The sequence below is a fragment of the Watersipora subatra genome, chromosome 10 (assembly GCF_963576615.1).
Source record: "Watersipora subatra chromosome 10, tzWatSuba1.1, whole genome shotgun sequence".
NCBI classification, from domain to species: domain Eukaryota; kingdom Metazoa; phylum Bryozoa; class Gymnolaemata; order Cheilostomatida; family Watersiporidae; genus Watersipora; species Watersipora subatra.
The window spans coordinates 18,703,098-18,717,272 of NC_088717.1; the positions used below are offsets into that span (position 1 = coordinate 18,703,098).

The following is a 14,175-nucleotide window of genomic DNA, read 5'->3' on the forward strand; positions in this document are numbered from 1 at the left end:
ATTTTTATACAAAATTCTGAGTTGTCTTCTCTTTTGCAAGAGAAGTTATCTTCTCATTAAATTCAGGGCCTCCTATTATGTTTTTATATCTTGAATTAGATAGTCCTAGTTCCAAGCTCTACTTCTTTTCTTTTTATATAAATTTAGCTAACTATGATATTTAGTTTGGTTCTTTTTACTTGTAATGAACCTTTATTGCATCATTTAATTTTCTATCAATTGGTTAAAAAGGCGAACTAATCCCTGAAACCCCATTTCAGGGATTTTGTCAACAGAAACTAAGAAAACCGATTTGCAGGCACATCTGTGTGTGCTTTGATCTAAAGTTTATCATACATATTATTCATAAAATTGAAAACTTATGCTTTCCCTTAATAGCTTGTTAGTGGGCATGCATGGCAAAAACAAACACTTTGTCCATTTAAAAAAAGTTGTAATAAGTTGCAATAAAAGCTAGGATGGTATTGACATCAAGTAATTGGTATTGAAACCATCCTAGTTGTCAAATAGAAAACTTTTAAAACGTATATTAATTAAAACAGTGCATACATTCATGCTGCCAAATATGCCTGGTAGAGCCAGAGACACCCAATTTTTAAAACATAAATGTCAAACATGGGAGATTTTCATACCTGTGGCCACATTTATTACTTATACAATTCGATTTAGTCAAGTCATTGCTACTGAGGCAAAACTGGGAAATATAGCATATGTGGGGCCCTTTGGATTATAAAAGGTTTCAGATAAGAGCTTTCGATGAAACCATGCAGTAACATTGAACACACTGTGCAGATTTCATGCATGTATATCTAACTCGCATTTATCAACATTGGTCAGCATATTTTTTTTAAAAAAGCCCAAACTTACTCAAAAGGAAAAAAATTGACTCTTTAAGCAACCCCGTCAAGGAGTTGAGTTTACAGAAAAGGAAAGCTCAATATAAGTACGTCAAACAAAGTGAGTGCAACGGTGACAAATAAAATATTCTTAAAACACAATGAGTTTGTATAAATCTAAAAGTCTTTAGTGCAAAAGGAGCAACCTATCAAAAGCAGGCCAAACAGCTGTTACATTACCAAAAGATTAAAAATCAAAGCATTCACAAGAATACCATAAAACATTTATCAACAAAAGTGGAATATTTTATTTCTATCAAATAAAGCTGTAGAGCTTCAAAACACTGAGCTCTATAATTGTCTTGTAAATTGTGTGACCATCTCCTGGCACCTCGAGTATAATGTGTGAAGTTGTGGTAGCTGTAACTAATGGCTCTGCACAACGTTTAAAATATGATTTTAGCTAGAGATCTTAGAAGCGATTCGCAAGAGAACTTTGCTGACTGTAGACACGCCCAGCTACAGAAAGAACTTTAAGGTTGGATGTCATTCCAGTCACTGGATGCCTTTTTGGAAATTGAACATCAACTTGTTGTTTGAAGGTTAGGCAATCTAGACCACTTTGCCTCCACTGGTAAACATGCTGCTCTACCTGCAAAGAAACCATTTATTAACCTGTTAGTATAGTTAAAAATTAGGAGAATGTTGAACACTACTCATTTTACAGACTTTCCCAAGATATCAAACCAGCTTTAAAACAATACTGACTAAAAAGTGTGCTCCATCATGTTGTTTTAGAACGCTTAGGAGATTGGCCAGAAACTTGAAGAGTAGGCTTTGGCAGCTAGCTATATTGGTGGCTGTACTAAATGTAGGTCACACAGAAGATGCTTTCCTACTGAAACTCTGCATAATTATGTTTGCCCTAAAGAGATTGCAGTTCTCACTATGTTGATGTTTTGCCTAAAAAAAAATTAACCTAGTAAGCCTTAAAAAATTATTGTTTCGATATTGTTAACACAAGTTAACTCAATAAAAGTAAAAAATAACAAACATTATCATTAATGCTTTCTTTTAAGCTAAAGCTTTTTTGTCAAACTATTAGGTGAGAATGGTATCTTTTAAATATAAAATGTAATGAATAGTTGGGTTAAGAAAAGCTTTATTTTACAAACTAATAATTACAGCGTTTCCATTCCTCTTATTTCTAAGCAAAATGCACCAAAATCTACAAAATTTTACACATTCAGCTTGTACTGTGATGAAAACCGTGTCTGTCCATATAAAGCCAGCGTTGGATAATGGAAAAATATTGCATCCCGCTGGATTTGAACTTGCAACATTTACCTTGCTAGACTGACACTACAAAAACTATGCTAATTAACCTTGTAATAATTTGCAATATTTGAATGCATAATTATTGCAACTGATAATCTTTTACAGCACTTTACACTGCCAGGGTATTTGTTGGTACAAGCCAAGTTGATTCAAAACTTCTTAAGCTGAGTAAAATTCCTAACTGTCTACACGGTCAATTTTTTCCATGCACAGATTGACTATGAATTGTATAAAAGTCCCTTTTCATTCAGTTGGCCTTTAACACTGTAAGGTTTATGTGTATGAATATGCCTTTCACTGCAATGCATACGTGTACAAATTAAGCATAGGGTTACTGCCAGGTTACTCTGCAAAGCAGAGTTGTCCTCTCGTGCACTCCAAACAAATCCTAAATATTTAGGATTATACATTAATCATTAATTATATAGACATTATTGAAATTCTTTAAATAGTTTAGAAGTTTCTATTAAAACAGAGTTTCAGCTTTTGTTTACACCATTTAGTCTCTGCTTATATGATAAAGCTACTCTTTGCCATTAGCATGTCTGTGCAAATGCGCTCGTTTATAACAGTTCATCTTCGTAGACTATTTGAGATGACCAAAATAAATTCTAGCTCAGCCAAAAATTTAACTCTGATGCTCATATCAACTGATTTGACAATTAAAAAACATTCAGTTTTGAAGGTAGTAAACATGAATTTGGAGATCAAACAGAAGGTGAGGTGAATAAAAGCCACAAGAGACAGACTGCTACTTGTTGCGGCTAGCTAACAAAGTAAAATCAGTGTCTGTATGACTTATCATTTATCCATCGTCGGGAAGAGCTTGGGAGCAAGATAGATTTTGATGAGACTAGATATCATGACATTCAGCTTGGTATACAGACGGTCCCCAACCTACGAACGAGTTACGTTCCGAACAATTGTTTGTACAGTGAATTTGTTCGTAAGTTGCTTCAGTGCTATATTTTGTATTATAACTTATGCTTAAGGCCTACATGTATATAAGTATATTGAAGGTTTATATTAGTATGTTTAAGGCTTGTATAAGTAACCTGTAAATTGGTTTGTACTGAAAAAAACTTTTTAATAAAATGGAGAGAATACTGTGGTGGACGCCGGGCCATGACACAGCATTTCTTATTGATCGTATGTGTTGTCCTTTTTTATTATATCATTGTTTCACTCGTTATGCTATTGTTATATCTGATATCATGGTATAACACTATCATTTATCGTCACTTTTATTGTTGTCATACCAACTCGCTAGCGGTCCTATTTATTCACCTTGTTAGCCGGTGTTCTCACCGTTTGCCGTTAGGATGGAACAGTTGATATTACTAAATATAATGGAGCGCTCTCATTTATTTGAGCAGAGCAGATAGATGTACGCTCCTCGAATAGTGAAATTACCTTCGCTAATAAAAAAGCTGAATGGGACTACACACACTCTCTTCTTTTTATTTATTAGTCAAGATCGTGCCAAGTAAAGGTCGGCAAACTCCTTTACAATACATACAGGAAAAATAAAAAAAGTTCTTTGCGCACTGGAGATACGTTCACGCACTTATGCACTGCAACGAACTGGGCAGAGGAAGGTGGATGCTGGGTGATGCTTCTATGTAGCGCCTCTTTCTGCCGCTAATAAGTCGGTAATACCGTCGGTATAATCGATGAATATACGCGCAGACCTGTTCGTATGTACCGTTGTTTGTAACTCGAATGTTCGTAAGTAGGAAACCGTCTGTATTAACACTCCAAAGCTTTCACTGATAGATCCCCTTCAAATATTTCTGATTTCTTGCGAGGCGAATCATTTTACATATTTTTGACAAAAATGACAATCTCTAATGACAAACTAGTTTAACAATGTATTGGTATCTATAATAGCGAACCCTATGCATCTTATCATTGCTCAAGTTTACCAAGAATGTAAGCGATATTTTTAAGGACAACTATGAAAATTTTGTTAATAATTTTGGGAACTTTCACCAACTTGACACTTTACCCTATATGGCATTACTTATGTTGGTCAAACAAAAGCTTTACATAAATTCTTTACATTGAGAGGAATTTGCGTTATAATAGGTATAGGCCTACATGTACATTATAGCAAAATTTGCTGTACAGCTATTCCAACCAGATAAAAATCTGACCTATGCCCATACTACAAAAAATTCATAATTTGAGTTAAAATACTTGGACTTAAGTTAGAATATGACCTAAAAGTCAATGAAAGGAACTTAAGTTTACTTTTCACATAGGAAACAAATACATTATGCTTATGAAACAATGCAAGTGTTTTGGCCTTAAAGTTTGGCTTATTTATGTATAAACTTAAAAACATTACTTTTTATTTTGTGGGTTTTCACTGTCCACAAAAGACCCTGGTCCCCGATTATCCCGAAAATTGAATGGTTACTGCAGAAAACAGCTATGACAGGCCGAACAGGATTTGGAACAAAAGGTACATTTCTCACAAACAGAGATTGTAAATGGTACAAAAATGCAAGTTAAGCAATACGAGTGTCATTCAGAGTTAAAAAAAGCTATAGCTTGTTGCATACTATTAGATACATCGTCCAAATACATATTATTGAAATTTTTGGACTAACACAAAATTTTTCATCTCAATATTTGTAAAATACATCTAAAAAAATATTGTTTTTCACCAAGGTTCATTCTATGTCACTCACTATTTTGGTGTTTTGACACCCTAATTTACCTTCACTAAGTTCCTTTGTCCGCTCTCCTCTGACCAGAAACCTCCCCAAATATGTAAGCTTTTGTAACTTTGAATCGCCAATTCTTTAGATAACTTGTCTAGCACCAAAGTCGGTGCAGAACATGTTATAGCAACACCCTGCAATTAGTAATAACAAAATAGAAATATCACATTTTTTGAATGAATGATTTTCCGATTTAAATTAAACTCTTTTCATAGCTAATCAATTGAAAGCTCATTGCTTGCTGCAAAAAAAGGAAAAAACTGAGAAAGCAGAAGTGCATCTGATATTTTAGCTTATGACTCTCAATCCCAGCTTTGATATTTGTCACCATTGTGATTTGTAGGCAATAGCAGAACGCGAGTTAAGCAATGTAAAAACTTATTTATATCCTATTAAAAAAAGGACTTCAAATATTGAAGTGGTATTTCAAAAGCAATTACTCATTCGTAAAATTCATAGTCAGTAGTCTGACCCTGATCTGGACTTGGCTTTTAGATATTATTGCAAAGTAAAGTTTAGAGCTGGTCACCATAGGTTTTAACTGTGAGTTTCAGTTCCTATCCCAGACACTATGCTTACATATAGTCTGTACAAGTGCTATCGTCAGTGGACAGGCAACCAGAATGCAAGAACATGACAACTATAAACATGCAAGGGTGAATAGGAGCTGTATACACCAATAGTCCAATTTGTAAAACGGAAAAACTAGTAAATGACATTCAACTAAATTGTTGTTGATGACAGCTCTGCACAAGCTTCAGCTAAACATTCACAGATAATAATTACATAAGAAAATACACAAACTAAAAAGCAATAATACTTAGTCAATACTAAGAATGATTACGAAGTTTAAGAATATTAATCAAAATTACGTACAGTGGCACTCGCATACCGTTGTTGCTTGAAAGGTATGTTTCCAAAAGAAAATCTTGTCATTTTTCTAAAAGATTACTAATGCTTAAAGGTTGACATGCAACAAAATTCACGCTACAGTTATTTGGTATCAAAAGATTCATATGTGTTACTCTGTTGTGTTGCATGTGCAATATATGTAGAAATGTGATAACATGCTCTTAAAAGCTCAAAAGCGAAAAGTTAATCGCCGCCATCACGAAATTGCCGAAGATTAGAATCCCGTTCCAAAAATGGGTCAAATGGAACGTAGCTCGACAAGATGGCTTCTGTTTACACTTTCATGCAACCTCATTCATTCAAATATTTTCACAATTACGCTTCACGCATTCAATGAAACGATGTCTATTGTCCTCAAGCATCTGTTTCCTCATCACTGTATTGATGTCACTTTGAGCACTGATATCTCAAAACCTACCGTAAAAAATGGTTTAATTTTTAACCTTAGCTCGAAGGAATGCATATCATCATCTGATAAGCATGACAAACCTGTTGGTCACCTGTGATAGTCAAAAAATGCTGCGAAAATTATGCGCGCTGTTTGGCAAGAAGCATGGGTCACATGATCAGATTGCGACTAGACGATTAGATCAACCCAAAACAAAATTGTAAACTAGCGAGCATCTATATTTGGTAAGAGCTCTTTGGCGAAATCCAAAGTTTATGTCATAAACTAGTGCTACAAGAAGTTTTATATTGAGCCTTTTACGGAACTTACAATTCATGTGAGAAGATCACGTGTCAAAACAATAACCAAATCATTTTACTATGTCAGAGAAATGAATTGATTCCAATCTACGGCGGTTTCGGGATCGCGGAGATTAACTGTTTCTTTTTTAGCTTTTAAGAGCTTGTAATCACAGTTCTCCATATTTTGCACCCACAACACAGCAGAGTAAGCCAAGGTGAATCTTTTGATACCAAATAACCGTAATGAAATTTTGTTGCAAGTCAACCTTCAACAAGCAAAATGATAACAAGCTCCAGTACCATGCATTGACAACTTGGGCAGCTAAGTCGTACGTGCAAATTAGATGAGTATTTTACGGTATTTTTGAAAGGCCAATAATTAACCAATATTTGAGTTTTCATCAAAATAAAGTACATTTAATGGGCCATTTTAGCAGCGCAAAGAAAGCACATTTCTGATGACCATTTGCACTAATTTAGGGCAGGTAGTAGGAGTGAAACAAATTGGTTCGACTTATTTTAGTCAAAAATGGATACAAGTATTAGCCAAATAAAAGTTTGTTACGGAAAGTTCTATCATAAGAACATAATTTGAAATAAATTATATAATAAACTTCTTGCAGTTGCTTCATTTTGTCCTGCAAACACATTAAAATCTGTAATAGAAAACAAGACACCTATACAAAATCAAAACTGGTAGTTAATTTCTGTTAGTGATGACATATTTTTTATTGTAGTTCTACAATAGCACTATAAGTTCCAAACAGTGCATTAACTATTAATATGTGTCATGATCACAGAATTCATGGTAAGTCGGGATTACAAGATTTAGCAAACAAAATTTTGATTCTAGCCTAATTACAGCAGATTATATGGTCAAAAAACTGAAGCACGTTTACCATTAGTGCAAAAACATAGATCCAAGAAAACTGGTATTAAAGTTTTAGAAACGAAAACCAATGTAAAGTTTTGTTTACATTTCAAAACGACATAGCAACCAATATCAAGATATTGTGATATTTATCTAGATTTCTGTACTTGGATCCAAAAAACTATGCTGAATTTAAAAATCTAAACAGATTTTAGCTGGTTGTCAAAGAAATAGCTGTATATTTATAAGAAAGTGTATTACTTATTTTTGCAGATATTAAAAACAGCTTGATTGTATCGCGATATTGGGCACACCCAAATCATCAACCAAATCTTTAGAAAATTAACAACAGTAACATATTGCACACCATCGGTCACTATATACTTCGACCTTGCAAACTCGAATAATTATTCTCATAACTAAATCTGATTATAATTTCATAAAAATTGAATAATTATTCTTATTATTAAATATTGTAGTAATCTTGTAAGAATCGTTAGGAAAATATCACCACAACTCCCTTAACTTTCACTGCTTTTGACATCAGTTAGAATACCAAAGTACTCATTACAAACGTCCAAAATGTCAAAGTTACCTTTAAATTCGGCAAAAAAGAAACAATTATTTTTAGCGGACACCATTTTTCAGTACTTCTTGTTTAGCATAGCAACGGTTTTAAGTTTTTTTTCGATGGTAAAATACTTTTATTGGCTAAACTGACTTCAGATTCAGAAAGATCACTCTTTCATTGGTCCAGACCTACAGGTTACAAAATTTGTTACCAATATTATAAGTTCAGTTGGTGCAACTTCAAAGTCGAATAACTCAACTTCGTGATTTGCGACTTAACCATGGTTTCTGTGACCGCAACCCATATGATCTACCTGCTGATAACTTCAACTCCTTTACTAACAAATGGATCTCTCTACCGCGACATAAGTGTTTCGTGAAATTAATTTCTAAAAGAGTGTATAAATGGTTATAACTTTACACCCCAATTGTTTATTAACAATATTTTTATAGCAAGTTTGTCAGCATAAGTTTTTAAGTTAGTTCATGCCCCCAAAAATATTACAAACGAGTTGTCCGAGTGAGAGGGACCATTTTTCGTCCATTTTGAAATTACTGTGAGGTAAGCACAAAACTCTAGTCTGATGATTTATGAATATTATTAGTTTACATGTTAATTAATCTGATGAACATAATTACTCTCATTAGTACTATTGCTCAATAAAGTTGCTCAGTCTATAGATCTGAAGTTAGTAACCATTTATGGCTATATTGCTTCTGAAATTACTGGTCATCAGTAAGAAGATTTCATAAAACAAGTTTTTGCAAAGCAAAACTATGCTCAGGTTGTAAACGCATTCTTATTTGCTCAACATATGCAAATAATAGCTTTTTTCAATCAGGTATAGATGTAATAAGATAATTTACTAATTAATCAGTAATCGGAAACAATTTGTACAAAAGCTTGCTAAAGCCGCATCATGCAGCACTTGGCCATACAGAAACACATTGCCAAACGAGCTGTACTATTGGTAGTTTAAGAATTGACACTGAAACAGCTTCAACATAAAATTAAGACATAAGAAATCAGTGCAAAAACTGCTTCGTATTACATTTACTTCATGCCTTGTTGTAATTGAGCATCATACTGCGTGCACAATTAGGAAAAATGGCTGCAAGATCAAAATTTACCAAGTCTTTAATTTGTTAATGAAGCCGTGATAAAAAACAATTTAGACAATTTATGCAGAACTTAAATGCAACTGCATTTCATCAGCATTTTTATAAGCAGGCTTAGTGTAAAAAAAAAACAGAGTAAGAGCCATACTACAAGTTCATGAAGTTTTGAACAAATTGTTACTTTACCCTTCAATATGTTGTAAAATGCTAAGACAAGGTTAAAAAATTATTGACGCTGTTGGAAAAGAGAACGTTTCAAATGCCTCTAGATTTCATAAAAACAGCTAAAAATGATGGCCAGGGTTCTTGAGGACACTTTTATTTGTATGAAATATTGGTAGATAGAACATTATTACACAAACAGACAATTCCAGAATTAAAGCGCAAACATTGTGGCCATGAAGGGTAAATAAAAATTGTTTCAAAGTAAAAGCCAAAAGGTTATTGTGCCTGGTAGTGGTAGCATCATTACCATATCATTTTTCTATTGAATAACGTAATACACTTTTTATTAGAATAGAACAGACATTGGTACATTAATTTGTCCTACATGTGATGGCTCTTATTAAAGACCTAATTTTCACCAATAAAAGGTGCCCTCAGATTAAGTTGACCTTATTTATGAACCACTCCGCCTATCAGAGTTTTTTAACATACACATTAATCAGCAGAAGGTTTTACGCCTAATGTTACCGACAAAAAATCTAAAAAGTGTGTTGCAGTATGAGCTTGGTCAGGTTCTCATCATCTTTTGCTGATACAATAGGTAGCAATCAGTAGTCCATTTTCCAAAGGTTTATTTATTGCCCATTTCTAAAACCTTGGTAGCTGTAAAGGTCTAACACAGCTGTTTATTGCAATAATAAACTGTAAAAACAAAAATAATGATTCTCAAAAAACTTTGGTCGCTGTTGGCTGTTAACATGTTTTCTATTAGTTAGATGCAGGATGACGATTGGTTTTTTCCTATTAGGTACACATATGACCGGCTAACTAATTGCCTACTCACTAATAAGAAATGTTTTGTACAAAGATTTTTTAGCGCATTGCTCTTGGTTATAAGCGTACATTGTGCTGAGCTGCACTGCGCAGCCTGTTGTACGCACTCAGTTAATGGACTAGACCAAAATCTGATTGTGTTTTAGACTTTTTCCATTCGGAAAACCCAGGCTACACTCATTAAGAAATACATTCAATCTTTAAAAAATGGTTAATATTTTAGTACTTTGATATTGTATTTGTACAATTTAAATATCAATTGTACATGCCACTCCGTACATGGTTATTTTGCTTCATAACTATAGTTTTACTGTTTTTGCGGATTGTCAGTGCTATAGTATTTTAGTGTAGCCAACTACCCAATGAAATGACTGCAGTCTCCAGAGCTCACTTTAGTCATCAAAGCCCAATTTAATTATCAGAAGATTAGGACTACAAAAAGTAGAGGACTCATCAACTTACCCTTCAGTTTTTCAAAACACTTGTAGGCCAATATGATTAGTTCTGTGAGAACATGATTAAAGAACAATAGTTCTGCGTGGTGAGCTCATCTTCGTTCTCCAGATTAAACAACTTCTACAAAAAAACAAAGATTTTAACATTGTATAAAAAAATAAGTTGATGAGGACTTTATGCACAGAGTCTCTGACCACCTTCAATTTGGTATTGGAAAAAATGTTGAAAGTGAGCTACCGTTAAACCTATATTTGAATGCACCTTGATTTGATTGGCACCGCTATTTGGGACCACATCAGGAGATTGCTTTGAAAATCGAGCGCCATCTTTTTAATGAACGCCAACTCTATTTGAGGAGGTAAGTTACCTTATCAGTATATGTATAGGTTTAGGTATATTTGCCTTTTGTGAAAATATAGCAAGGAGCTTTTAAGGTCCAAACACACTAGGCGATTTTATTGCAAGCGTCATGAGGGCGAAGATATCGCTGGTGCGTGCATAAACACACTTGAGCGATTTACTAGCAAATGATATAATGGCCACGCTCACAAACTGCCAATAAAAATCCGTATCATCAGTTTTTTCGGAGTTGTTGATAAATTTAGGCCAGTCAAAATGTCGTCGTCTAGGCTACAACATAAACAACCTCCACATTTGTTATTAAACCTATCTCCCTTTCAGAGAGTGTACACTGCCTACACTACAAGAAGACAAAAGAAAAACGATTCTTGTATTTTTAGCTGTATTTTTTTTACAATTTTTTATACATATTTTATTTTGTAGTGGTTTTTCATATTTAATATATTAAATATTTACCATTCTCAAAATGGTCAACCGGCGCAACGATTGACTCCGGATGTTGGTTTTCAACTCGGATTTTTTTTAATTTTGTTATGATGGACAGAACTGGGAGTGCTATTATTAAATTCATGAACATTTGAGTGTTCGTTCTGAAGATGTTTCGTAACAAAATAGAAAATTGGAGCTGATGTACGTTGTTGAACATCGGTAAGAAATAATTACCTGCCGTAAAATTACATTCTGGTAAGAACTAACCAATCGAAATGCATCTCGTTAGCAATAAAGTTGTGTAGAGAAATTCTAGCTTTATCTCTCTGCATGAACACGCTGAGTGAATTTTAACGCAGATTAGCTCTAACGCAATATCGCTCTAAATATCGCCTAATTTGTTTTCACCTTAAGAGAATGCTTCAGCGATAACACTTGTTCTATTGAGTCAAATATGCTACAAAGCAAAAAATTACTCTGAATTTGTTGTCGGGGTTTTATAAAAACACCATTATCAGCTTTTTAAATGTCTTAACCGCCAGTACATCAGCAGTCATAATTAAACATTGTCCCAAAAACAAGCGGCCTCAAACTGCCTAAAATATCGTACTAATCAAACATTCCATGTTAAAGAATAGAGAAAGCATAATATTATTATGCTTTATTAGTTATCTTGAGGTGTTGACTGATGTTCTAAAAAAGGAATCAAGGAGATTGACCCCCTAGAAGCTGAGATATAGACAGCCAAACACAGGTCTACCTAATAAAGAATCAGAGGAAAACCCTTCGAAAATCCCGAAAACTGTGACGTATAAATCGACTTAATGGTCATGAGCCGGAGTTGCACACCCTTACCGCCGTTATGTATAAAGATTGTTTTGGCTACGAGATGTGAAACGCTTCTCGCGATAGTAAATAATTTACATACTAGCTCTGGTTTCTCAGGAAAATCATCCAAACATTGTGTGGTAAAGGCATTTGCCCACAACCCCTCGCCATGATTTTTTAAAGCAGAAGAGCAGATTTTGACTATTGAGCTTCAAATTTTAACTCGATCTCCACGGATATGCTCCGAAGATCATATGTTCAACGAACGGCACGTGTATAGTCTATATGCGATATCCGCGATTGCAGTTTGTTTAGAATAAGAAATAGGAATGGGACTTTTTGTTCCTTCATCATTTTTCTACTGTGTATCTACTGCAGCATTCAGTTGATTTTCATGATTATCGTCACTATTAACAGACTGGAAGTTCACTACAGCCATAATCTTAAAAAGACTAACTTGACCGTGCTGCTCTTGCTATAAGAAAAGAAAACGATAACTTTTGCTTTGATTTTTCTATTGATCTATTATCTTATCTATGATTATTTTTTATGATTTATATAATATTCATAATGCATATTATACAAAATAATAATATAACTGCGTATAGAATAAATGATGTAACTAATATAATTTGTAGAAAATTCCAAATGATAACCGAGATTGATGATTGATTATATTTATTAGCTATAGCTATAGTTAAAAAATCTGAACAACGCTAAAGATGAGCCTGGATATGGAAGCTAAGTAGGAGAACAACAAAACTGAGCTGAACTAGCAAGATAGCGAAATGTTGCGAAGTAATAGATGCGTGTAATTATTTTATGCTAAAACTAATCTACACGTCAGAGGGACTGGTTCGGAATTCTAGGAGCGATGATTGTTAGGCCCAATTTGATTGTTCTATACTTCCAGGGATTAAACCAATTAAAACGCCGTGATTGTTATAGGAGAGCGCATTAGTTGGCTTAATTGACCAATGGCACACAAGTCGATTTCATACGTCATATATTGATGATTACCAAAACACTTTTGTTTTTGGTAGACCTGTGTTTGGCTGGCTATATCTCAGCTTCTGGTTGGTCAATCTCCTTAATTCTTTTTTTAGAACATCAGTCAACACCTCAAGATAAATAATAAAGCATAATAATATTATGTTTTCTCTATTCTTTAAGTGGAAAGAAAATGGGATAAACTACAGCATTGAAATTAAAGCACTCTCACACTCACTTCATGAACAGTTCTGTCAAAATCTTTACTGATAACTCAGCTTGCACTTTTATACCATTAAGTGCCAGAGTTACATCTAGAAGCAATAGGTCGGCTTTGCGCTAGAGGACAAGCAAGGCTAAAAGTGATAAAAATTAGATAATACACAATAAACTTTCAAGTTCAATTAGTGATGAGGGAGCAAAAGTATCCTACATGGGAGCTATTGCACACTTTAAACATGATATTTGTACCTCACAAACTCACATGGTCTTTTAGAGTAAAGTAAATGCTCCTATAACGTATACCTCCTATAGCATAAATTCTAGAAAAAGTCGGGCAATTTTGTGAAGTTTTTGCTTCGTACCGCGTAAAAATCTCCATATAACTTAAAGTGTATCATCGGGCGAGTTCTAAAGTTTGATTTGAGTGTTAGTCTGTCTCGCCACACCTGCGAGAAAAGAAAGCGACATACAGCGGTGTCAGAAAGTATTTGTCCACCTCAAACCTCACTGCCCATTTTAAGTAAATTTGTTGTAGTAGTCATGTAGAGGGATTGAACCCTGACAAACCATGCATCATTTAAAAGTAAATTAACATTAGATCTTGTTGACACCATCAGTAATAAAATTACGGTTAATCAGGGATCAATAATCATTTTTAGGCCAATCAATGTGAATCAGTGCTTATTAACTCATTTTCAAACGCAATATGACATTATTAATTTTCAAGTGGAATATTATCACAACAATAGAGATCATGTTGGACAGCATGTGCAGCAAAGGTTTACAGTTTTGCTTGTTAAAAGAGGAACAGCTAGAGATCCCAGAA

The 14,175-nt window shown here is 34.0% G+C and overlaps 1 long non-coding RNA gene across 1 annotated transcript; it reads right to left on the bottom strand.

Moving 5' to 3' along the window:
- Window positions 1–4,906: 4,906 nt before the first annotated feature.
- Window positions 4,907–13,411, bottom strand: LOC137406491 (uncharacterized). Its single transcript, XR_010979884.1, has 3 exons — window positions 13,366–13,411; window positions 10,527–10,640; window positions 4,907–5,037 (listed from the first exon to the last, which is right to left on the bottom strand). It is a non-coding gene; the product is annotated as an uncharacterized lncRNA (long non-coding RNA).
- Window positions 13,412–14,175: the final 764 nt, after the last annotated feature.